The following is a 23422-nucleotide window of genomic DNA, read 5'->3' on the forward strand; positions in this document are numbered from 1 at the left end:
TAAGGTAGTTCTATTTTCAGTTTTTTGAGGAACCACCATACTTTCTTCCATAATGGTTGTACTACTTTACAGTCCCACCAACAGTGGATGAGAGTTCCCTTTTCTCCGCAGCCTCTCCAAAATTTGCTATTACCCGTCTTGTTGATAATAGCTAATCTAACAGGGGTGAGGTGGTATCTCATTGTAGTTTTGATTTGCATTTCTCTAATAACTAATGAAGCTGAGCATCTTTTCATATATCTGTTGGCCATTTGTATTTCTTCCTGGGAGAAGTGTCTGTTCATGTCCTCTTCCCATTTTTTTATTGGATTGTTTGTTTGTTTGTTGTTGAGTTTTATGAGTTCTTTGTAAATTTTGGATATTAGGCCCTTATCTGAGCTGTTGTTTGAAAATATCATTTCCCATTTAGTTGGCTGTCTGTTTATTTTGATATCAGTTTCTCTTGCTGAGCAAAAACTTTTTATTCTGATGTAGTCCCATTCATTTATCTTTGCCTTCACTTCTCTTGCCATTGGAGTCAAGTTCATAAAATGTTCTTTAAAACCCAGGTCCATGAGTTTAGTACCTATGTCTTCTTCTATGTACTTTATTGTTTCAGGTCTTATATTTAGGTCTTTGATCCATTTTGAATTAATTCTAGTACACGGGGACAGGCTGTAGTCGAGTTTCATTCTTTTGCATGTGGCTTTCCAGTTTTCCCAACACCATTTGTTGAAGAGGCTTTCTTTTCTCCATTGTGTGTTGTTGACCCCTTTATCAAAGATTATTTGACCATATATATGTGGTTTTATTTCTGGGCTTTCTATTCTGTTCCATTGGTCTGAGTGTCTATTTTTCTGCCAATACCATGCTGTTTTGATTATCGTGGCCCTATAATATAGTTTAAAGTCAGGTATTGTAATGCCCCCAGCCTCATTCTTTTTCCTTAGGATTGTTTTGGCTATTCGGGGTTTTTTATAGTTCCATATAAATCTGATGATTTTTTGTTCCATTTCTTTAAAAAATCTCATAGGAATTTTGATGGGAATTGCATTAAATTTATATATTGCTTTGGGTAATATGGCCATTTTAATTATATTTATTCTTCCTATCCAAGAACAAGGAATATTTTTCCATCTCATTGTGTCTTTTTCTATTTCTCTTAATAATGCCTTGTAGTTTTCATTATATAGGTCCTTTACATTCTTTGTTATGTTTATTCCTAGGTATTTTATTTTTTTTTGTTGCAATCCTGAAGGAGATTATTTTTTTGAGTTCGTTTTCTAATATTTCATTGTTGGCATATAGAAAGGCTATGGACTTTTGTATGTTGATTTTGTATCCTGCGACCTTACTGTATTGGTTTATTGTTTCTAGTAATCTTTTTGTGGAGTCCTTTGGGTTTTCGATGTATAGGATCATATCATCAGCAAAAAGTGATACCTTTACTTCTTCTTTTCCGATATGGATGCCTTTTATTTCTTTGTCTTGTCTGATTGCTCTGGCCAGAACTTCTAGCACCACATTAAATAAGAGTGGAGAGAGTGGACAACCCTGTCTTGTTCCTGATTTAAGGTAGAAAGTCCTCGGTTTTTTGCCGTTTAAAATGATGTTGGCTGATGGTTTATCATATATGGCCTTTATCATGTTGAGATATTTTCCTTCTATACCCATTTTGTTGAGAGTCTTAAACATAAAATTGTGTTGTATTTTATCAAAAGCCTTTTCTGCATCTATTGATAAGATCATGTGGTTTTTGTTCTTTGTTTTGTTGATATGGTGTATTACGTTAACCGTTTTGCGTATGTTGAACCATCCTTGAGATTCTGGGATGAATCCCACTTGACCATGATGTATTATTTTTTTAATATGTTGTTGTATTCGGTTTGCCAGTATTTTGTTTAGTATTTTAGCATCTGTATTCATTAGAGATATTGGTCTGTAGTTTTCTTTCTTTGTGCCATCCTTGCCAGGTTTTGGTATGAGGGTTATGTTGGCCTCATAAAATGTGTTTGGAAGTATTGCTTCTTCTTCAATTTTTTGGAAGACTTTGAGTAGAATAGGAACCAAGTCTTCTTTGAATGTTTGATAGAATTCACTAGTATAACCGTCTGGGCCTGGACTTTTATTTTTGGGGAGGTTTTTAATAGTTTTTTCTATTTCCTCCCTGCTGATTGGTCTGTTTAGGCTTTCCGCTTCTTCATGACTCAGTCTAGGAAGGTTGTATTGTTCTAGGAATTTATCCATTTCTTCTAGATTGTTGTATTTGGTGGCATATAATTTTTCATAGTATTCTACAATAATTCTTTGTATATCTATGATGTCTGTGGTGATCTCTCCTCTTTCATTTTGGATTTTATTTATTTGAGTCCTGTGCCTTTTTTCCTTGGTGAGTCTTGCCAAGGGTTTGTCAATTTTGTTGATCTTTTCAAAGAACCAGCTCCTTGTTTTATTTATTTTTTCTATAGTTTTTCTGTTCTCTATTTCATTTATTTCTGCTCTGATATTTATTATCTCCTTTCTTTGGCTGGTTTTGGGTTGTCTTTGTTCTTCTTTTTATAGTTCCTTAAGGTGTGAAGTTAAATGGTTTACTTCGGCTCTCTCTTGTTTGTTCATATAGGCCTGAAGTGATATGAACTTTCCTCTTATTACTGCTTTTGCTGCATCCCAGAGATTCTGATATGTCGTATTTTCATTTTCATTTGTCTGTATATATCTTTTGATTTCTGTGCTTATTTCTTCTTTGACCCATTCATTTTTTAGAAGTATGTTGTTTAATTTCCACATTTTTGTGGGTTTTTCCTCCTCTTTTTTGCAGTTGAATTCTAGTTTCAAGGCTTTATGATCAGAAAATATGCTTGGTACAATTTCAATTTTTCTAAATTTGCTGATATTGTCTTTGTGGCCCAACATATGGTCAATTCTTGAGAATGTTCCATGTACACTAGAGAAAAATGTATACTCTGTCACTTTGGGATGAAGTGTCCTGTAGATGTCTATAATATCCAGGTGTTCTAGTATTTCGTTTAAGGCCACTATATTTTTACTGATTCTCTGTTTGGATGACCGATCTAGAGCCGTCAGCGGTGTATTGAGGTCTCCAAGTATGATTGTATTTTTGTTAGTTTTTGTTTTAAGGTCAATAAGTAGCTGTCTTATATATTTTGGTGCTCCTTGGTTTGGTGCATATATATTAAGGATTGTTATGTCTTCTTGATTCAACTTCCCCTTAATCATTATGAAATGACCATTTTTGTCTCTGAGTACTTTTTCTGTCTTGTAGTCAGCATTATTAGATATGAGTATTGCTACACCTGCTTTTTTTTGGGTGTTGTTTGCTTGGAGTATTGTTTTCCAGCCTTTCACTTTGAATTTGTTTTTATCCTTGTTGCTTAGATGTGTTTCTTGTAGGCAGCATATAGTTGGATTTTCTTTTTTAATCCATTCTGCTACTCTGTGTCTTTTTATTGGTAAGTTTAATCCATTTACATTTAGTGTAATTATTGACACTTGTGGGTTCCCTATTGCCATTTTATAAATTGCTTTCTTTTAGTTTTGTATCTTGTTTGATTCTTCTCTTTTGTTTTTCTATCATTTGTTTTTGTTTGTTTGTGTTCCACACTTCTTTGCTCTGTTGCTACCTTTTTTAAGTCAAGTGTTTTTGTGGTGGTTTTTTCTAGGGTGGTTACCATTAAGTAATGAAAAGGGTACCTACCATATTCATTGTAGTACCCTATCTTATGAGTATTTCTGCACTTCATTGTCCTTTGCTACTGTAATCTCCATCCTCTCCCCTCTTTTTTTCCTTTGTTGTCACAGTTTAAGTTTGGTTTTATTGTGTTCTTGGTGGAGCTGTTACTTGTGGTGTTGTTTTCTTTTGTTCTTTGAATCTGGTTGGAAAACCCCCTTTAGTATTTCCTGGAGTGGGGGCTTTCTGCTGATAAATTCTCTTATCTTTTCTGTATTTGTGAATGTTTTTATATCTCCTTTGTACTTGAAAGATAGCTTTGATGGGTATAGTATTCTTGGCTGAAAGTTCCTCTCTTTCAGGGCTTTAAATATTGGGGTCCACCCTCTTCTAGTTTGTAGAGTTTCTGCTGAGAAATCTGATGATAATCTAATAGGCCTTCCTTTATATGTTGTACTCTTCTTTTCCCTGGATGCCTTGAGAATTTTTTCTTTGTCATTGGTTTGTGTCATCTTTATTATGATGTGCCTTGGAGTGGGTTTGTTGGGGTTAAGAAAACTCGGTGTTCTGTTTGCTTCTTGAATTTGAGGCTTTAGTTCTTTCCACAGGCTTGGGAAGTTCTCGTCTATTATTTGTTTGAGTATATTCTCCATTCCATTTTCTTTCTCTTCTCCCTCTGATATACCTATTATTCTTATGTTATTCTTTCTGATGGAGTCAGACAATTCCTGTAGGGCTTTCTCGTTTTTTATTATTTTTGAGTCTCTTTCTTCTTCTCTCTGTTGTGCCTCAAGTTGTTTGTCTTCTATTTCACTAATCCTATCTTCTATCTGGGCTGTTCTGTTAGCTAAGCTTGTTACCTCGTTTTTCAGCTTGTGAATTGAGTTTTTCATTTCTGTTTGATTTGTTTTTATAGTTTCAATTTTCTTGGTAATATATTCTTTGTGTTCACTGAGTTGTTTTCTGATCTCCCTAAATTGCCTTTCTGTGTTTTCTTGTATATCTCTGAGTATTTTTAAGATTTCTATTTTAAATTCTCTGTCATTTAGCTTCAAGGCTTCCAATATGTTAAGTCTTTTCTCCATAGATTTTTCCACATCTATTTGTGTTACCTCTCTTTCTTTTGTATCCATAATATTCGATTTCCTCTTTCTTATTGGCATCTGAGGGTGGTCTTGTTGATAGCACACAGGCGCACTCCCTCCGCGGCTTGAATGAACGTCCCTGCGGTAGTTAGCTTCCTTCACACCCTCGTCTCTCAGATTCAAGTGATAACAGTCCTTTCGCTTTCAGTTTGTGTGGAACTCCGGAATGCTCCAAGGATAAATTTTTCTGTTTCTAATTGTTAAATTTGTTGTGATTTTGGGGAGATCTGTCGGACGCGCTGCTCACGGCGCCATTTCCGTGACATCACTCCGGCTCCACTATTTCTTTATCGACTGTCCGAATCCAATGTGAACCTGCATAGGCCAGAAGGCTGCTGTAATGGTGGCCCTGGCCCTGGCTACTGGCTTTACAGGGATAGATAGGGACAGACAGATAGGAACAGAGAGAGATGAGAAGCATCAATCATCAGTTTTTTTGTTGCAACACCTTAGTTGTTCATTGATTGCTTTCTCATATGTGCCTTGACTGTGGGCCTTCATTAGATTAATAATCCCTTGCTGAAGCCAGCAACCTTGGGCTGAAGCTGGCGAGCTTTACTCAAACCAGATGAGCGTGCGCTCAAGCTGGCAACCTTGGGGTCTCAAACCTGGGTCCTCCGCATCCCAGTCTGACACTCTATGCACTGTGCCACCACCTGGTCAGGCCAAATATACATTTATATGAAAGAAACTTTATTCATTCATTAAGACACCTTATTTTATGCTTTATTTTATTTTATTTTATTTATTCATTTTTAGAGAGGAGAGAGAGAGAGACAGAGAGGGAGAAGGAGAGAGAGGAGAGAGAGACAGAGAGAGAGAAGGGGGAGGAGCTGGAAGCATCAACTCCCATATGTACCTTGACCAGGCAAGCCCAGGGTTTCGAACCAGGTGACCTCAGCATTTCTAGGTTGATGCTTTATCCACTGCGCCACCACAGGTCAGGTAAGACACCTTATTTTATAATATTAAATAAATAAATGCTATATCACATCAACCAAAATGACATATAGATTAAACCATTTTTATAGTATATAGATAAAATAAAATATTCCATTCAAAAGGAAAAAAAAAACAAACAAAAACTTGAGGCATCAATACTGACATCTGAGAAAATAAACTTCAAAACAAATACCATAACAAGAGACAAAGGAATCAATTTCCCAAGAAGACAACACTTGTAAACATATATACACCTAACACAGAAACACCTAAATATAGAAAGAAAATCTTCATGGACATTAGGGATAGATCGACAGCAATAAAGCCATAATAGAGGATTTAACATCCTATTGACATCAATGGCTTGATCTCTTGATCTTCCAGACAAAAAATCAACAAGGCAATAGTGACCTTTGGATCAATGTGATTTAATTGATGTTTACTGAATCCTTTATCCCAAAGCAGCAGAATATACATTCTGCTCTAGTGCACATGAAACATTCTCAAACGTGAAACATATTAGAATGTAAAAGAAGTCTTAACACATTCAAAAAAATTGAAATCATATCAAGCATCTTCTCTGACCACAATGGTATAAAACTAAAAGTCAACTACAATAAAACAAACAAACAAGCAAACAAATACTGAAAGTCATTTGAACACATAGAGGCTAAATAGCATGTTATTAAACAATGACTGGATTAACAATAAAATCAAGAATTATCTGGAAACAATAAAAACGATCACACAACAGCTAAAAATCTGTAAGACAAAGGATAAGCAGTCCTAAAAGTTCATAACATAACAGGCCTACCCCAAGAAACTAGAAACACCCCAAATAAACAAGCTAGCCCTGCACCTTTTAAGTACAAGAAAAATAACAACAAAGAAGCCCAGACTAAGTAGAAGAAAAGAAATAATAAAGATCAAAGCAGAAATGTGTGACATACAAACTAATATACAGTACAAAAGTACAATGAAACCAAGAGCTGGTTTTCTGAAAGGTAAATAGGGTTTATGAACCTTTAACCAGAGTCATCAAGAGAGAGAGAGAACCCAAATAAATAAAATCTGAAATGAAAGAGAAATAACAACTGACATTGCATAAATACAAAAAATTTTAAGTAAATATTATGAATAAATACATGCCAACAAATTGGAGAACTTGGGTGAAATAGATGCATTCCTAAAAACAGTCTTCCCAAACTGAATTTAGAAGAATCAGAAAACCCAAATAGATGACGCAACAAATGAAACTGAAATAGTAATCAAAACATTCCAAGCAAACAGAACTGCTGACCACACAGCTTCACAGGTTAATTTTAGCAAACATTCAAAGAAGTAACACCTAGCAGCCCTGGTTGGTTGGCTCAGTGGTAGAGAGTGTTGGCCCAGCATGTGGATGTCCTGTATTTAATTCACAGTCAGGGCACACAGGAGAAGAGCTCATCTGCTTCTCCACCCTTTTCCCTTGCCTTTCTTTCTATCTCTCTCCTTCCCTCCAAGGCTCCATTGGAGTAAAGTTGGCCTAGGCGCTGCCATGGCCTCTGTCTCAGGCACTAGAATTACTAAGGTTGCAACAGAGCAATGCCCCAGATGGGCATAGCATCGCCCCCTAGTGGGCATGTGTTGCAGCAACATAAGGTTATAATAATTAAATATATAGAAATATAGAAAAATACAGAAGATATAGAAAACGAATTAAGATATAATATTAAAAACAATTAAAGAAATTAAATAAAGTTATGCCATCTGGATAGGAATTAGTGTAGAATGTGCAGATGTGATAAACAGACTCTGACTTTCGAGCAGGGCCCAGTTAGTGTGTGTGAAGTTATACATAGATAAGAAGTGGCTTAATGTCATAACTCTGTAAATTAACATAAACAAGAAGCTTCCCTAGGAACACCTTAAAAGTGGCTTGATATAACAAACATTTCAGTAGATTAACATAAAAAGGGCTCCTTGCAAGGAACTCCCAAGAAGGTGGTTTGAGAGGATGATCTTGTAGATAAACACCTGTTAGAAAGCATTAGCCAGAAAAGGTCTAAAGTTAAAGGCCCCCCCCCCCCTGCTCAGACTCCAAAGTGAATGTGGACTGTCTCCACGCTGCTCTGACCAAAAACAGCCAAGAGGAGCATGCTGATAGGGCCCCCTTAAGCTGTACCCAGGCATGCCAAAGGATTTGTGAGTAATAAACTGCTTGTGTGATTCTTGAAACTAACTTCTGTGTCATTCGTATCTTTCCTCCGGTGGTAATTGGTGTCATTACTGATAAGTAGAATCCTCATAGTAGCCTCAAGAGTAGTCTCGAAGAGGCTGCCTGTCCTGTTGATAAACAGGAGTGTCCCACTGCATGGAGAAGTTGAGTCAGGGACACCTGATTGACATAAAGCTCAAGCTCTACTGTGACAGCATGCTGGGTGGATCCCGGTCGGGCATGGGTGGAAGTCTGTCTCTCTGCCTCCACATTTCTCACTTTAGTAAAACACACACAGAAAAAAATAATAATAACAAAGAACTAACACTAACACATTCTAAATCTATTTCAAGAAATTTAAGAAGAGAGAAGACTTCCATGTTCATTTTATGAGGCCAGCATTATCCTAATTCTCAAACTAGATGGAAACACTACAAAGAAATAAAACTATAGGCCAATATCACAATATATGCTAAAATCCTCAACAAAATATTGGTGAACTGAATTCAGTTAAAAAGATCATACACCATTTAGTGGAATTTATTCTGGGTAGGCAAGGCTGATACAATATTCACAAATCAATAAACATTATAAATCACATAAATAAAATGAAGGATAACAATTATATGATCATATCAATAGATGCAGAAAAAGCATTTGATACAATCCAGCAGCTATTTATGATAAAAACTTTCTGCAAAGTGGGAATGGAGGGATTGTACCACAATATCATAAATGCCACATGTGGCAAACCTACAGCCAATAATATTATACTCAATAGGCAAAAACTAAAATAATTTCCCTTAAGATCAGGAATAAGACAAGAATGTCACTTTTATCATTCTTATTCAATATAGAGCTGGAAGGAAGCGGGGAAGGCATTGGAGGGAGGGGCCAAGGGGGGGCAAGGGGAACATGTAGGTCGGAGGAGATATATTCGCTGGGACACTTGAATCTATGTAAACACAATAAATTAAAATCATATATATTTGATTTTTTTATATATATATAAAAAAGCTGACTTCAAACTGTGTTCAGGGCCTCATGATTTGAATGAATTAGGTCTCCATGAGGTCACAAGCTTTGAATAAAAGACTCATTTAAATTTAAACTTTGGTGTGGAGAACGTCTGTATACTTTTGCTGATTTTGCTTCAATGCTCTCAAGATGCCTATGGCATATTTCATAGAACTAAAACAAATATTTCAAAAATTAATTGAAACTACAAATGACCTTAAATAATCTCAACATTCTTGAGAGAGAAGAACAAAGTTGGAGGAATCATACTACCTGATATTAAATTATACTTCAAGGCCATTGCAAGCAACAGGTCAAGAAGTGGTGCTGGCTGTGTACTCGAGGTTGGGGAGATTGGCCCTATTTTCAAATCCACAGTTAGTCATTGTTTGGGTCTCAGCCAAAAGCCTCCCCAGAAAAAAAGAGTGGCCCAAAATACACTGCTGTATGCAACCAGCAGACTGCTGTGCAGAACTGAGCATGGCAGAGTGACCCTGTCAGAAACTGGGGATAAGCAGTGTACTCCCCAGGCCAGTGCTATAATAATAAGGTGACCAACTTTTTTACAATGAAAAAGAGGACAAAAATAAATGGCAAAAACAATATCATAAATAAAAGAAACATTTTATTCATTGCAACAATAATAGTATAATATGATAAATGCATAATAAAACACTTGTAATATTTTATATTGGAATTATGCTTAAATACCTATTTATTTTTAATAATAATTGTAAGAAAAAAGTACTCATTTAGATACAAATACATCATATCACACGCAATGGATCAACTCTGCATGGATCGAAAATGGACATTTACAGATTAGTCTTCCAATATCAAAAAGGAGGACATGTAGGAGGACACTTTTTGAGGGAGGACGGAATTTATAAAAGAAAGACTGACTTTCATAAAGGAGAACTATTGGTCACCTTAAAACAGTGTTCATTTCCCAGACAAATTGAATTCCCATTGATTTTCACTACCAGATGCTACGTGGGCTGTTCTTCCTACTGCTGTTGTTCTGGGTTGGAGGCCCTTCATGAGGTTGAAACCCCATGCTCCTAAGTGGCAGTAGTTTTGCAGCCAAAATATTCTGCTTTTTCAGTCACTGTGTGTAGGTGCAGAAGCCAGAACTTTCTATGCCTCTGCCCATCTTTCCATTCTTTATGTAGCTTCTTCTGTAAATCCTAAGTTATAAAATTTCTGTTCAGCTAACGTTCAGTTGGTTGATTGCTCTGTTTTATCTGTAAATCTGGTTTGGGGCCAGGAACAAGTGAGTGTAGCTTCCACCTACTCTGCAGCCATCTGGGAATCCTCTTAATATTTTTTGATGAGATATATATATAATTTTTAATATAGTTTTATAATGAACAGTATTATAGAGATTACTACAAAAATTAATATTTAGAATTGTTAACATATACTGGGAAAAGTATAATAAATATGAATCAAAGTTGCCATTAGTCATAACTCAGAGTGATATTAGTAGTTTGAAAAGTTTATTAATTTATTCAACTATGTTAAGAGATTATCTGTACTGTTGAAGAGAAAAAATATGGAGTAATATATTTCCAATTATGTATGTTTTGATTTTTAATCCTTATATTATATTTTTGCAGCTAATTTACTGTTCTGATTGCATTTTGCTGTGATTTTAATTAAGTTAATTAGCTTTCACTAGTTTAATTATTAAAAGAAAAGAAGAAGCATGTTTTTTACTTAGAAAGTGAGTGTGAGATTAATTTTTAAGAGTTTATATTTAAAAAATCACGTGTATTAGTAAGGGTCAAAATTAGAGGGTTTTTTGTGTGTGCTAATGAGACACTTTGTAAAAATATTTTATGAATACAAATATTTTCAGGTTAATTTATAATTTTTTGTTATATCCTGCTTCCAAGTATTACCAAATTTCTTCAATATCACATTGTTAAGAGTACAATTACAAAGCACTTGTAAAAGTAACTAATAAATATATGAACTATTTTTTTAAAAGCTAAACTTAGATAACCTAATTGGAAAAAAGAAGAATTACATTAACTGAAGAATAGTTCAGACAGAGTAAAATTATATTATTAAGAAAATTTATTTCATTGAACAGCTAAAACACTTTAAACATACACAACATCACCACAGCCCTGTCACCTTTACTGAGAACTTTGTCTTAATGACAGTGAACTTGAAATAAGACCATTGAACTTAGATATTATTACAGAAGTCTACATATAAGTTTTATCTATTTCTAAATGACAACTACAGTGTCCTGGTTTCTGAGTTATCAGATTTTAATTAATAACAATTATAATTTATATTTGTAGACTCAGAGCACTAGAATATATAAAAGGGGCACTTTCCTGTACATGCCCTTGCTAAACATAAATGAATCCATTAACTTTTGAACTTACTGACTTATAGTACTCCCAAATTCAACAGACAATTTTCTTTTGGTGTTTTGAAAAACAACATTTTATGCTGCTGTTGATATTTATTTGATATTTGATGTTAGTGTAGAAAATTATAGCAGCAACTATTGTTGGAAGACACCAACAAAAATGACAATCATCTCTAAAATCCACCCTTATTATGCATGGCTTCTTAGTGTAGATAATGTTAGCATTTTTCTATTTACTTTATTTATTGGACATATACTTCAACACAGATAGATTAATATAGGCTTTTTTTAATCATATGTTATAAACCTCTGGCTTTTTTTACTCTGATTCTTATACTAATGTAAATTTTTCTTCTTTGAATTTTTATCATTTTTGCAATATGATTGCTGATGTATTTAATTATTTTTATATTTTAAAGTATTATGTTTGTAATAGATTTATCAAATGTTTCTTTAATAACAATTGCATGTTCCATACTTTAGAGATGATATTGTCTCTTTTTTAGTGTAACAATAATAGCTATCACATATCTTAAATATTAAACTGTATTAATATGACTTAAAAAAACACTTCAAGTAATTTTTTATTAATTACACAAAAAAGATATAATGAAGTACTAAATTTAGAATACTAAATAGAGATTATAGAGATTGTATAGAGAAAAATTTTTTTTTTTTTTGTATTTTTCTGAAGCTGGAAGTGGGGAGAGACAGTCAGACAGACTCCCGCATGTGCCTGACCGGGATCCACCCGGCACACCCACCAAGGGCGACGCTCTGCCCACCAGGGGACGATGCTCTGCCCCTCCCGGGCGTTGCTCTGCCGCGACCAGAGCCACTCTAGTGCCTGGGGCAGTGGCCAAGGAGCCCTCCGGAGTGCCCGGGCCATCTTTGCTCCAACGGAGCCTTGGATGCGGGAGGGGAAGAGAGAGACAGAGAGGAAGGAGGGGTGGGGGTGGAGAAGCAAATGGGTGCTTCTCCTATGTGCCCTGGCAGGGAATCGAACCTGGATCCCCCGCACGCCAGGCCGACGTTCTACCGCTGAACCAACTGGCCAGGGCGAGAAAAATTTGAAGAAAAAATACCTTTTATTCCCATTCACCCTCCTTCTCCTCATGACATTATTTAGATGTATGAATTGTCACCAGTATGGTACACATTTTTTTTATTTTCCTTATAAACTTCATATAAATTCTAAGTAGATAAAGGGATTTAATATATCTTTTTTAAAATATAAAGAAACAATTTTTAACATTGAAATGTGATGTAGTATGTAAACTTACATTTTTAACTAAGTTTATTTGAATTGGACAACACACACATACATACAAATTTAAGAATAATGTGAATGACTGCTTTAGATTCTTCACCACTGAGAAAAGTATGAGATAACTGGCTAGTCTTGTAAAAAACCATATTGTTTTTAGTTTTTAAGGTCAAGAGAAAATAAAAATGTTTCTAAAGTAATTTCATTTACAATCAGGAAAGTGCTTTGTCTAAGGATGGCAGAACTAGAAGATAGTAGCCTGAGAATGGTTGACATAATAGGATATGGAATTATTAACAGTATAGGAAACTAAACAAGGAGAATAGAGTCAGATTAAAATAGCCAAGAAATTTTAGGTCTTCCTAAATCTGAAACACAGGATAATTGGTTGGCTCAGTGGTAGAGCATTGGCCTGGCGTGCAGGAGTCCCAGGTTCAATTCCTGGCCAGGGCACACAGAAGCGCCCATCTGCTTCTCCACCCCTCCCCCTCTCCTTCCTCTCTGTCTCTCTCTTCCCCTCCCGCATCCAAGGCTCCATTGGAACAAAGATGGCTCCGGCGCTGAGGATGGCTCTATGGCCTCTGCCTCAGGTGCTAGAATGGCTCTGGTTGCAACAGAGCAATGCCCCGGATGGGCAGAGCATCACCCCCTGGTGGGCATGCCGGGTGGATCCCGGTTGGGTGCATGTGGAAGTCTGTCTGACTGCCTCCTCGTTTCCAACTTCAGAAAAATACAAAAAAAAAAAAATTCTAATACATGAAAAAAAAATAGAAATAATTTCTATTTTATGCAATCCATAAAGATTTTATAAAATTAACAATTAATAAAAATAAAGATACATAATTATAAATTGCTATGATCATATGCCAAATCTGAAGCATACATTTATGAAGTTTATTTCAATTTTTAATGAAATATTCAACAGTGTTACCCAGTGCAATGTGAAGAACTTTTGGAATGTTGAATAAACACAAATAAAAAACTGTACATGACAGAATGTTTCTTCACTGTTATCTTAGATTTTAATCATTATTTAAAATAATGATCAAAATATATTTAATCAGAAGTCTACCTATGGAATTATGACATAAGTTTTTTGAAATCATACACAAGCCTGACTGTAGTGGCCCTGTGGATAAAGCATGGACTCGGGATGCCAAGGTCATCGGTTTGAAATCCAGGCTTGCCTGGTCAATGTATATATGAAATTGATGCTTCCCGTTCCTTACCCTCTTCTCTCTCTCTTTCCTCACTAAATATATATATATATTATATATATATAATATATAGTAAACATATATATATTTAAGAAAGCATATTCAAAGACTGAACGTCAAGATAAAATAACTTTCTTTTTTTTTTTTTCTGTATTTTTCTGAAGCCGGAAACGGGGAGAGACAGTCAGACAGACTCCCGCATGCGCCCGACCGGGATCCACCCCGCACGGCCACCAAGGGGTGACGCTCTGCCCCTCCGGGGGGTCGCTCTGTTGCGACCAGAGCCGCTCTAGCGCCTGGGGCAGAGGCCGAGGAGCCATCCCCAGCGCCCCGGCCATCTTTGCTCCAGTGGAGCCTCGCTGCAGGAGGGGAAGAGAGAGACAGAGAGGAAGGCGAGGGGGAGGGGTGGAGAAGCAGATAGGCGCTTCTCCTGTGTGCCCTGGCCGGGAATTGAACCCGGGACTTCTGCACACAAGGCCGACGCTCTACCACTGAGCAAACCGGCCAGGGCAGGCTTTGGATAGTTTTAAGATGTGTTTTAGTTATCGCTGTAATATCTAAACAAATTGCTTATCAATTTAAAACAAAGACTTTGTAACAAAGTTTTTATGTGCTAGCCCTTCAAACAGGACCCAGTCAGAATAGCTTGTATTTGCTGCTTCATACTTAGGGGCATAAGCTGTGAACATTTGTCCCCTAAAGGTGACTCAAGAGCTAAGGAGTGGAATAATTGAAGCTTTCTTCACTTATACGTCTAGCAAGCGATGCTGGCTGAAGGCTTGGGTTTTAGTCCAGACTGCTTGCCAGAGCACCTACTCCTAGTCTTGCTGTTTGTCCTTAGCACAATAGCCATATACTCTCTGTGAACACAGCAATGTGAAACCACCTTTTCTTACTTAGTTTTCTACTTACACACATTATGTGTACCATGTTCTATTGCTTACAGTGAGTCTACAGATTCTAAGGAAGAGGTATTAATTCTATCTGTTAATGAGAAAAATGTTTAGGTCAAATGAGAAGATATAAAATGGCAACTGTTGTTGTGGCCCTCTTTGGATATTGTAGTCTGACACATTGTTTCATATTGCACTTTGGAATAAAGTCTCTGGGATTTTTATGTTAAATTAAATATGCTGGCCACAAATTTGGCTTTCAGGAGAAGACCCTCCTATTAATTTGTCAGGGTTAAATTTCAATAGTTTTAAGATGTTATATAACTTCTATTTTAGTTACAAATGTTTCAAAGAAAATAAATATTATTTTAATCTTTTAGAAGTAAAACTTAAAATATGTTGGTAACAGAATAGAGTGCATAATGATTATGACAGAATAAAATACATAATAATATTTTTATTCCAAATGTTCTTGATAAGAGTCAGGCTTCAGAAAAATACAAGAATGCTGACTGAGTATTTCTGTTGCTGTCCCAATACCCCAACTTTGCTACTTTGTTTCTGGTCAGGGCACTTACAAGAATCAACCAATAAATGAAAGAATAAGTGGAGCCACAAATTAATGTTCTCTCTCTCTCCCTCTCTGAAATCAATAAAAAGAAAACATTTTTAAAAAGAACTAGGTTATGAACAAAATGAACAAGTTAAATATAATCGTGATTAATACACCTAAGTAACTTTATAAGAATAATAAATATGGTTTCATAACAACAGATGCAAAACAACCTTAACTATAAACAATACATGTAAATAATAATTTCCAATTGTAGCATGACTATTTAAAACCTAATTCATATTGCAGCTGCATTAATACAGGTAGAAATAGAACAAGGAAATTTATGATACTAATAGTGTCTTCTGTTGATTAAACAAAGTACACTGCTGTATTCCTTTTTTAAAGACCTGTATTTCAAAAGAATATTTATAAAATAAGACATATTCTTAAAGGAAAAAAATAGCAATAATGGGAAGTCTATAATATACACCACCTATGCAAAACACAAACTGAACATAATTTCCTCTAACTTAGAAATCCATGATATACTTTATTGCTAGCCTCTGATGTATTTTTTTATTTTCTATTTTTCTATAAGAAAACAGTTTCAAAATGGTAAATTTAATGGAAGTTAGCACTGACTAAAATGAAGTAAATATATAGCCTGTAGATGTACTCCAAAGAAACTGAAATACATTGCTATATAACAAATTACAATTAATTCCTCCAAATATGAAAATGTACTGTCTATGGAAATTTGATTTAACACTTCTTTTCTTAAGTTTCAAAGCAGTTATTAAGGAACTCTCTCCATTTCATATCACTAGGGGAATATTCTTTTCTCCAAAAAATGAAATGAATATTTAGAGTGAATGCATGTAATTAGCTGATGAGATGAACATTGCCCTTATTGTTTGCAAAATATTGTAAAGGTTCAGGCATCAATATTTACTATTATACTTGTCTCTTTTATTTTTTTATTTTTTATTAATTTTAGAGAGGAGAGGGAGAGACAGAGAGGAGAGAGAGAGAAGGGGGGGGAGGAACTGGAAGCATCAACTCCCATATGTGCCTTGACCAGGCAAGCCCAGGGTTTTGAACCAGCGACCTCAGCATTTCCAGGTCGACGCTTTATCCACTGCGCCACCACAGGTCAGGCTATACTTGTCTCTTTTAAAAAGTTGATTATCTAACTTATTTTTCTACTGTATATCTTAGTTTGCATAATTTAAGAATTACTTAATTCATTAGGATTTGGAAAATGTTATCCTTAAAGGCTTAAACCTACTAACGGAGAAGAAACTGATACAGCTATGTAGATTGAGAGACATGAATAGGAGCTAATCACTTTGTTGAACTTCATATTTCTATATGCCTTTTCTTTAGAAGAGTGCAATGTTTATATTCACTTACTGTGTTATAAACACTAATAAATTAATATATTTCTTTTCGACTCCATTGGTATACAGTTAATAAGGCATTTTAAATATCTTCAATGTAACAAATTATCACTTTTTAAATAATCATAAATAAATATAGATAGATAAAAATGTTCTAATCACACTATTTCTCAATTAAAATATATTTTGGGATAAATTTTTACATAAGCATATTTTTCAGGAAAAGGTATTGGTTAATATGAATAAAATAACAATAACATAAATAATTTTTTCTTCCATTTTTGTGGCTAAGAATAAATACAATAAAAAAGATATTTTAAATAATTTTATATCATGTTTAAATAATTTCATATGGTGCAAATTACTCTCTTTTAACCAGTAATGTAATGCACCCTAGTTAGATTACTAGTAAGTTGATATAATTGAAAATAGTGTGCAAGAAAAAGAAGCTTTCAACTGATAGTAAAAAGAAAGATATGATAGAGAATAATAATGAAGAAAGAGAATTATTTGTGAGTCAGCACAAGGTAGTGGAATTCAAAGGCTGAATTTAGAAGTCCAGAATTACTCCCACTGCAAGTATTCAGTCATACCCCAACTTAAATTTCATTTCTCTAAAAATATAAAATTACATATTTGAGCATTTGAAAATAGACTGAGAAATATAAAATAAATATGACTTTTTCCTAAATCTTTTCTATTTTAAAATATTTATTTTATAAATATCTAACTATTTTTGTTTATTGTGCTTTACTATGCAATAATTCTTTCCTCACCTCTCATGGTATTTTAAAAATATTTTAAAAGTCTCTTTAAGGATTAAGCATATTTCCAAAAGTAAAATATTTTAATGAATTATTTGAAGAACTACATTTATTTATTCACCTTTAGATTAGTAAGAAACATGGTTTCTAACATATTGAAGGTACCCTGTATTTTCTTGCAACAAATTTCCTTCTAACAAATACTCTCCTATAAAATTATGAAAGACAATAACATTGAGAAGATTAGCTTGACCAGGCAGTGGCGAAATCCATAGTGTTGACCTGAGATGCTGAGGACCCAGGTTCAAAACCCCAAGTTTGTCAGCTTAAGCACAGTCTCTTCTTGCTTGAACAAGGGTTCACCAATTTGGGCATGTGTTCACCAGTTTGAGCATGGTATCATAGACATGACCCTAAGGTCACTGGTTTAAACCCAAAGGTTTCTGGCTTGAAGTCCATGGTCTATGGCTTATGTGGGTATGGGAGTTATTGGCTGGAACCCCCAGTCAAGTCACATAGGAGAAAGCAATCAATGAACAACTAAGGTGCAGTACGTATGATGTGATGCTTCTTATCTCTCTTCCTTCTTGTTTGTCCCTGTCTCTCTCTCATTCTATCACACACACTAAAAATAAATAAATAAATAAATAAATAAATAAATAAATAAATAAATAAATAAATAATTGTGGTTAACAGTGATACATTATTATATTTTAATCAATGCTCTTCAAGTTTCACCAATCATCTTAATATGTTTTGGTCTTTTTTTTTGTTTGTTTTGTCTTGAGGTGAGAGGAGAGGAGATAGTGAGACAGACACCTGTATACAGTCTGACCCAGATCCACCAGTTAACTCTAACTGGGACCAATGCTTGATTGATGAGCTATTTCTAGTGCCTGAGGCCAATGCTCATACCAATCAAGTCACTGGTTGCAGGAGGAGAAGAGGGAGAGAAGGGGGAGGGGGAGAGAAGCAGATGGTTGCTTCTTCTTTGTGTCCTGATCAGGAATCAAACTCAGGATATCCATACCCAGGGCCAATGCTCTATCCACTGAGTCAACTGCCAGGGCTCTAAAATGTTCTAAATAGAAAAATGACATAGTTCAGAATCATATGCTGCATTTTGTTGTTAGCTCTCATTGTATTTTATTTTGTTTTATTTTTTTCATTTAGTGTATACTTATTGATAATCTATCTGGCAAACACTCTCCAAACAATGTGGTTACAGGAGTAAACAAAGTACTGTTCATAACTCCATCAAGCTTTCTTTCTAATGGGTTAGAAAGATATTACATAGATAAACAATACATGAATTAATAAACGTATAATTTTAGTCTCTACTTTAGCCTGAAAAAGTTATTTTGACTTCATTAGGTTTCATAGTGTTGTCACATTTGTATTTTATAGGCCAATTATTTAGTAGTATGATCTTCAAATTGGGTCAGGTGATTATTCATAACTAAAGAATATTTGGAACATTAAAGACATGATATATTCCTCAGATTGTATACTACAGAAAACACTATTTTGATTTGTACAATTATTGATGACACTCACTTTGATCATTTTGGTCACCAAGCTTACTCAGTATAATTTTGGACTGTTTAAGTGCCAAGAGGGAAGAGAGAAGAACAAACTTCCACATATGCCCCGGCCAGGATCCATCCAGTAACCCCTCTCTGAGCCAATGCTCGGACCAATTGAGCTATCCTCAGCACCTATGCTTGAACCAATCGAGCCACAGGGGAAGAGAAGCAGATGGTTATTTCTCATGTGTGCCCTGACTGGGAATTGAACATGGGGCATCTGTGTGCCAGGCTGACGCTCCAACCACTGAGCCAATTGGCCAGAGCCTAAATTTATGTTTTGTCCTCATTTTTAATTAACCATTTTTTAGAAAATTATTTGATATTATATTAATAGCTTGTCTACCTCACAATGAATTTATTACTTATATCAGTATGGACTTATAGTTTTTTATTTGTTTGATGGGTTCTAATCCATTTAATCATTTATTTTTAGACTCAAATTGTACAGACTTGGCCCATAAGGATCTCTTTAAGCTTTTGATATGTCCTTTCATCAATTGAGTAATTCTTTGACTTTGATATAACCAGAAGTTATAGATCTACCTTATATTGTTTCATACTAACTCCTGATAATCAGTTATTCTTCAAAAAAATATTTCTTTAGTGGAATCATGGTGTTAGGTGTGTTTATTAATTTGGCAATCACTGACCCAAATTTTTCTGTTGTAGAGATAGAGGATGTGTGGATACACATAGTAAAACATATACATATATTATCACACACATGGGTCTATACATGCATATTCATTTTTATAATTATCTATGTGCATATATAAACAAAGCATTATCAATTATACACCCATTCCAATTTAATATCACCCAAGGTATATTCATTTTTATTTTTACACATTTTTAACATTTTAATGCTTGCTAAAATTATACCTAATTTATTTAATTATTTGATAAATGTTCCTATAGTCAACCAATCCGCCATTACTTCTGCCACTTTCTCCCTCATGTTAATATACTTTTAACTTCATTAGAGCTCTCATTCACTCTTGGGCCGCTGCCAGCACCCCTGCCCTGCCCTGAATATCCAGACACCAACGCTGTGTTAATTCCTCCTCACTCAGCTTAAACTATGATCCTTCATGATGAGGCAAACTATATGTGAAAATGCTCTATCATGAAGATTGAAGCGTCTGAAAATTTACCTTTCTTGCAAGCTAAAGAAATTAACCTGCTAGTGTTATATGGATGCTGAGAGAAGATATAAGACTCCTGGATATAAAGAAAAACTTTAGACACAGCAAGTCAACAGCCAGAGTGTCAGCATAAATGCTGTGGTTTCTTAAGCCCCAATTCCCACAGAAACAGATAACAAATGCACATGCAATGCATTATCTTACACAGAGGAAACAAGGACTAAGGGAGCAGCCCTTATTGAGCAACCAGCCAACATTATAGAGAGTAAAAACAAGAAAAATTCTCCCCCCTCCTGAGGAGTGAGTAGTTAGAAGGTTTACAGGCTGTGACCTACTTGATTTATAAAGTCCTATATAAAGACCCACAGAATCATGAGATAGATAAAACTTGTATTCTGGCATACTTAAGAAAAATGTGCTGTGAAGCTCAGGGTTGATAGTAGACTGCATCTGTCACCAAATAACTTCAGAGCTTGCATTTGGAAACTTTATACCAAGCCTTGCCTCTGCATGGATACCATCCTTGTCCTGCTCAGACTCTGGAAGTAAGGTCAGGACTCATCCCTATTTGGAACCTTCCATCTTTGCTGTGGGCTGTGACCCCTTCACATGCCAATTCTCCTCTCCACATAGATGTTTATCTTGCTCTGCTCTTCATCAGGACATGAAATTTTAAGATAAAAGACAAGCAAGGAAGTTTTGGTAAATATAAGTGGTAAAAAAAGAAGGAGATAAGATATGACATGAATAGGGAAGAAAAGAAGCCAAATGGGATGGAAGAAAGGTATGAAAGAAAGGGAAAGGGAGAAGAGGAAGCAGGAAAAAGTGGATGTCACTATCTGTTTAGAATCAGGCTGTATGTGTATTTCTGCATAATCTTCATTAAACACATTCATTCTTTATGTCTCCAAGTTGTCCTTATAACGGAGTGTCTATGTATGTAGTTATTTCTGGAAAATTATTGGAAACTGTGAATGTTACTTTATTTGGAAAAAGAGTCATTTTAATTTACATTAAGAATTTAAGAGAAAGAGATAATAATGGATAATTTAGGTAGGCTCTAATGCCATCATAAGTATCCTTATAGGAAAGAGTCAGAGGAAGATTAGACATGGAGAAGAAGAAAAGGGGACATGAAGATGAAGTCTAAGATTGACATTGTTCATTCACTTGAATAGATATTTATTGAGTACATACTATATATTGGATGTTTCAGTTGAATACAGAAAACCTTTAAAAAAACTTTGTTTGATTTATTGTGGTTATATTTTAAAGGAAGACATAGATAATATGTGTATGTAAATAAATTTTATGAGATGTTAAAAAGGGAATCAAGAGAGAGCACTATAAACTACTGAATGGAGTTAGGCATGCAATTTTAGAGTTGCTGAGATATCCTTCCAGAAAAGTTGAACTTTGAATAAAGAACTCAAAAAATTGAGGAAGCAGTTAAGAGGTTCTTTAAAGGCAGACCAATCTGAAAATGCAATATTGATGGATTGTGTACACACACTTTATTTCTGAACTCTGTGAAAATCAACTGTTTTGTTTCAAGTATTGAATAATATTCTTCTTTGTTTTTTTTTAATTTATTCATTTTTAGAGAGGAGAGAGAGACAGAGAGAGAGAAGGGGGAGGAGCTGGAAGCATCAACTCCTATATGTGCCTTGACCAGGCAAGCCCAGGGTCTCGAACCGGCGACCTCAGCATTTCCAGGTCAACGCTTTATCCACTGTGCCACCACAGGTCAGGCTCTTCTTTGTTAAGAAAGAGAGTAACAACAGAGGATAAAGAAGCCATAACTATTTTGCTAGTTCTATTGTAACATGAGCAAAATCCTGATTTATTTTAAATTTGAGTGATATAGTTATATGTCTATATTAAGGCATTTTAATAAACATGGAAGTAAAAGCCTAAATTAAAATCTAAGGGCCAGCTAACATCAATACTTAACCTAAATTTGTACATAATTAGTTTTTGAACATATAGACGTCATTTTCATGATTAGTTCCCAATATTCTTTACATATGCATAAACCTTAGTAATGAATTATTTGTATATAGGTATTGATAATCTAATGAATAAAAAAACTCAAAGGTTTCCCCTAGACAATGGTAAAAAGCTGTAAAGGTCCTTGAAAATAAAGTAGGTAAAATGAGGGCAGGGCTGATACTTATGGCTCCTGTTTAAGACTAGCTAATTTACTTTATTTTATTAATATGTCTTTTTTTTCACTTACAGGTTGACAGATCATTGAGTACTAATACCTTAATTTAATAATCTGCACCAATACAGTTGTATATTAAACTAAAATTAGTTGAGCCCTGGCCGGTTGGCTCAGCGGTAGAGCGTCGGCCTAGCGTGAGGAGGACCCGGGATTGATTCCCGGCCAGGGCACACAGGAGAAGCACCCATTTGCTTCTCCACCCCTCCGCCGCGCTTTCCTCTCTGTCTCTCTCTTCCCCTCCCGCAGCCAAGGCTCCATTGGAGCAAAAATGGCCCGGGCGCTGGGGATGGCTCTGTGGCCTCTGCCTCAGGCGCTAGAGTGGCTCTGGTCGCAACATGGCGACCCCCAGGATGGGCAGAGCATCGCCCCCTGGTGTGCAGAGCATCGCCCCTGGTGGGCGTGCCGGGTGGATCCCGGTCGGGCGCATGCAGGAGTCTGTCAGACTGTCTCTCCCTGTTTCTAGCTTCAGAAAAATGAAAATAAATAAATAAATAAATAAATAAAAATTAGTTGAATGAGATGATTTATTTTGTAGTATTTTTATCATATGTATTTTGCACTTTAATAATGATATAGTTACCTATATTTTTGTTTCAAGAGTAATTTTCATTTGGGAAACCCTATTATCTATCTCTGATTTGTTTTTCAAAACAGAAAGACATTTTAGTTGTGAAAAAAATGTATATTAGGAATTGGAACAATAGCTCTAATTCATATAAATAACTTATTTAATTATGAAAATTTATTGATGCAATTTCATTTAAGACAACTATTTTCAATAGCAGTTTTTATCCTTTGTAGATAAAGATTTTCTATAATTTTTCTACATTCCATCTGCTTATGAAAACAAAATTTCTTAGAAAACAAATTTCATATCCTTAGAAAACCTGTCATTCCTCTTTCTTCTATGCATAGACTAATGTCTTGGAACTTAGTTGTTCACGTTCTTTGAACACACCAGATATATGACACTTTATTTACATAACAAAGCACTTGAAAGAACT

At 35.1% G+C, this 23422-nt stretch overlaps 1 non-coding gene across 1 annotated transcript; it reads right to left on the reverse strand.

Annotated features, from left to right (window-relative positions):
- Positions 1–14279: 14279 nt before the first annotated feature.
- Positions 14280–14355, reverse strand: TRNAT-UGU (transfer RNA threonine (anticodon UGU)). The gene has a single exon. It is a non-coding gene; the product is annotated as a tRNA-Thr (tRNA).
- Between the last annotated feature and the right edge of the window lie 9067 nt (positions 14356–23422).

The sequence above is a fragment of the Saccopteryx leptura genome, chromosome 4 (assembly GCF_036850995.1).
Source record: "Saccopteryx leptura isolate mSacLep1 chromosome 4, mSacLep1_pri_phased_curated, whole genome shotgun sequence".
Classification (NCBI taxonomy): Eukaryota; Metazoa; Chordata; class Mammalia; order Chiroptera; family Emballonuridae; genus Saccopteryx; species Saccopteryx leptura.